Here is a 4,192-nt window from a genome sequence, read left to right on the forward strand (position 1 = left end):
TAAACAGTGCTTGATCTGTGCAGATTTCTCTCTTGATTTAGACCTTTTATGGATTATGGACTCATATTTTAGTTAAAAAAATGGATTTTTTTTCTCACAGACATGCAGTTTTTGGCTTCTCAAGATGTTAACTGATGGACTGGAGTGGTGTGGATTACTTGTGGATCATTGGGATGTTTTTATCAGCTGTTTGGACTCTCACTCTGACGGGACCCATTCACTCCAGAGGATCCATTGGTAACCCATAAGTAATCCACACTCCAGTCCATTATTTAACATCTTGAGAAGACAAAAGCTGCGTGTTTGTTAGAAACAAATCCATCATTAAGACCATAATAAATCCATAATAACGCTTCCTCCAGTGAAAAACTACATTTTCTTTTGTTTCTCACATTAAAATCCAGCCACATATTTGTTTCGAGCTGTTTTTGGCTTGTAAGCAGTGCTTGATCTGTGCAGATTTCTCTTCTGATTCAGACCAAACCACTTTTTCACTGAAGAAAACAATATTATGGCTAAAAGACTATTTTAACCAGAAAAAAAAACAGGACTTTATAGATAATCTATAGATAATAATCATCATTTACTCACCCTCATGTTGTTCCAAACCTGTATGACTTACTTTCTTCTGTAGAACACAAAATATATTTAGCAGGTAGTATTTCCAAAAATAAAAAATAAAGCATAACAAACATGTATTCTCCTTGTGTGTGATCATTTGAGTCTGTCTCAAGCAAAATAAATAGTTTCTCATTTTCAGCACAAGCCTTTACAATCAATGACGTATTGACCTCTCACACTTAAACAAAATCATATTACTACAATAATTCAGCACGACTGACACATGATTAAAGGCTCTGAATTTCTCAGAAGTGCATTTCATTAATAAACAAACACACACACACACACACACACACACACACACACACACACACACACACACACACACACACACACACACATTGTGTGTCAAGCGTCACTGTGTGTGTTTGTGTTTTCACACTCTCCAGTAATGAAAAAAGGCTCTGCTATAAACGCAGCGTTTGCATATTCAACACATAATTTTCATGTCATGTCTATTAATTAGAGGCGTGTCTGTGAGCGTTTGGAGATCGTCATCGCTTCCGTAATTAAAATATCGGAGCTGAAGGCAGAGAAATCAACAGATGCACAGCACACTGAGAAAATATTTAGGACTAATCTAAGATTAATGTATTTGATAAATATGCATCACATTACGTTGATTAGTTTATATAACCCAAAAAGATAGAATTTTTATATGCAACATCTTAAATTTAGCTATTTATATATCACAAAACCAGTCATAAGAGTCAATACTGAACAAATAAGCTATCCATTGATGTATGGTTTATGAGGATAGGACAATATTTGGCTGAGATACAACTATTTAAAAAATCTGGAATCTGAGGGTGCAAAAAAAAAATCAAAATATTGAGAACATCACCTTTAAAGTTGTCCAAATGAAGTTCTTAGCAATGCATATTACTAATCAAAAATTTAATTTTGATATATTTATGGTAGGGAATTTACAAAATATCTTCATGGAACATGATCTTTACTTAATATCCTAACGATTTTTGGCAAAAAAAAATCGATAGTTTCAACAATGTAAATATACCCGTTTTGTGGTCCAGGGTCATACACACACACACACACACACACACACACACACACACACACACACACACACACACACACACACACACACACACACACATATATGTGCTCTTTTCTGCTCATCAAGGCTGCATTTATTTGATTAAAAATACAGAAAAAACATTAATATTGTAAAATATTATTGCAATTTAAATTAGTGTTTATCTATTTTAATATACTTTAAAATAGAATTTATTCCTGCGATGCAAAGCTGAATTTTCAGCATCCTTATTCTAGTCTTTAGTGTCACATGATCCTTCAGAAATTATTCTAATATGCTGATTTATCATCAATGTTGGAAACAGTTGTGCTGCTTAATCAAAAATTACGTTTTGATATATTTATGGTAGGAAATTTACAAAATATCTTCATGAAACATGATCTTTACTTAATATACTAATGATTTTTGGCATAAAATTGATCATTTGGACCCATACAATGTATTTTGGCTTCCCCTTCAGTCGAATCACTTCGACATTACATTGGGAATCACCTGAGAGACCGATCATCTCTGAGCCTTATATACAAAAAGGCCAATTGAAAATTGGCGAGTGGACGTGCCACTCATACAAGCTTTCGCTTTCAGAGCCCTCATGCTCAAGCCTTTCGACTTCTTTAAAGAAAAGAAACTTCACGTTCCTGCGGCTGCTCTTCTCTGCTGGTGTGCGCCGATCGAAAAAGAGACATATCAACTGAAAGAGTGAATTTCTCGGCGCCACCAGCGGGTCCTGCGGGCGGCCGTTTTCACGGCCATAAAAAGCCTCCTGCTCTCCAGCGAGCAAGCCCCATTGAGTGCACAGTGGTGCCGCGGTTTCCTCCCTGGGCAGACCGTGACTAAAAGAGCTATTTCTCATGGCCGTGTAGAGACGTTCTTTTCTGAATGGCTTCCCGGCCGTGCGCTTCTAAGTGCGGCAGTTACCTCACCTCTCTGGATGGACATGAAAGCTGCTTCACATGTCTGGGCCTCGAACATGCTGAAGCAGCTTTCACGGATGGTTCGTGCGTTCACTGTGAACGCATGACCATGGGTATGTTGAAGACTTGCCGCTCGCTCGCGAGTAGGCCCCCCCTCGCGCCCCACGGCCGGCGGTTGGACCGGAGAAGTTTTCCTGCCGCTGTAGCGAGGCACGAGGGGGATTTACAAGTCACGGTGCCGAACGTACCGCCGGCCCCAAAAGCCCTGCGGTCTTCCGCCCGTCAGCATACCCCCGTCGAGATGCCAGAGCAGTACGCCTCCCCGCCATTCGGGCTGGGCGTCTCCTTTGGCGCTCCACAGGAGGAAGAGATGTCGGTTGCAGCATCAGAGGGAGAGTCAGGGAGTGAGGATGCTGTTCCGGCGGTGCAGCGCCCCTCCGTGGTTGCTGCCCCGTCGGAGACAGACTCCGAGCTCTCGGCTATGCTCCTCCGAGTCGCCAGGGGGATCGGCCTGGAGGTTACTCCTTCTCGGCTGGACGACTGGTTCCTGGGGAGGGCCCCCCCCCCCGGTGCCATTCTTCCCGGAGGTGCACGAGGAGCTGGTTAAGACCTGGCGGGCTCCTTTTTCATCTCGCCCGCTGCCCAGCTCCTCTCCCCTCGCCACCCTTGATGGCGGGGCGGCCAGGGGATATGTGTCAGTTCCCCAGGTCGAGTGCGCTGTGGCGGTGCATCTTTGCTCGCATGGCGCCGCCACCTGGCGGGACCGGCCGCATCTCCCGTCCAAGACGTGTGAGCGCTTGTCCACCCTTGTGGGCCGCGCTTTTCACGCCGCGGGCCAGGCCGCCTCGGCCCTGCATGCAATGGCAACCCTGCAGGTCTACCAGGCCAAGGGGTTGAAACAGCTGCACGAGGGTGGTTCTGACCAAGGCGTGATGCAGGAACTCCGCGCTGCCACCGACTTCGCCCTTCGAGCGATGAAGGTCGCGGCGCGGGCCCTTGGTCAGGTGATGTCCACGGCTGTGGTCCAGGAGCGACAACTATGGCTCACTCTGGCCCAGATGGCAGACGTCCCGCCGCCAGAGACGCCGCCTCCGCCTGTACGTCGCCGAGAGACTGCTCTTTAGGGGATGCTGACATCAACGCTCCCCGCTCCCGGTGGAGGGCCGGGGGCCACTGTGTACTTCAATGCTGCCGTCGGCCCATCGGTCGACGGTACCCACAAAAAGAGCAAATTCTCTCACCTCTGGCCTTCGGCCTCGAGTTTCCTTCCTGAGCAGCACTTACACTCCTCGGAACCAGACTCGCGGCCGCCTATCGCCAGCGCGGGAACCAGGGAAGAAGGTAAGCACTGCTTAGTGCAGTTAGACACTTCTCCAGGACGTTTATCCTTCTGGATTTTGTCTCCTTCCCGGTCTCCCCTAGGCTGCCCCACCACGGTCACGTCGGTCAACGTTCCCTTGATACCACTATGCTGGTTGATACGGACGGTACGGCCCGGCACCAGGCGTCCGCCCAGACTCAGAGGTACCCCTTACATTCTTTATTCGGGCAGGCGTGCCTCTGTTCTGCCTGCGGAGGTCGCGTTCCTACTGGCGAAGGA

This window comes from Garra rufa, chromosome 14 (genome assembly GCF_049309525.1).
Source record: "Garra rufa chromosome 14, GarRuf1.0, whole genome shotgun sequence".
NCBI classification, from domain to species: domain Eukaryota; kingdom Metazoa; phylum Chordata; class Actinopteri; order Cypriniformes; family Cyprinidae; genus Garra; species Garra rufa.